Genomic DNA, 344 nt, shown 5'->3' on the forward strand with positions numbered 1-344 from the left:
GTGTAGCCTCCGGCATCTTCAATGCCATATGGCACCTTCATGTACACACGTTCCGTGAGGTCGCTGTTGAGGAATGCCGTGTCCGCATCCAACTGCTCCGTCACGTACTCCTCCTTCACCGTAACCGCGAACGCCACACGAATCGAGTTCATGTTGACCATTGGTGAGAAACCTACTCGCCAAGTATACGTCGAATTTCTGCTTGAAATCCTTCGCCACGAACCGAGCCTTGTACCGAACCACTAGCCCATGCTCGTTCCGCTTCTTGGCGACTACCCATCTGCACCCAATAGGTCGTAGATTCGCCGACCTCGGTACCAGTGTCCATGATCCATTCCGTTCAT

The sequence above is a fragment of the Plasmopara halstedii genome (genome assembly GCF_900000015.1).
Source record: "Plasmopara halstedii genome assembly, contig: Scaffold_1343, whole genome shotgun sequence".
Taxonomy (NCBI): Eukaryota; Oomycota; class Peronosporomycetes; order Peronosporales; family Peronosporaceae; genus Plasmopara; species Plasmopara halstedii.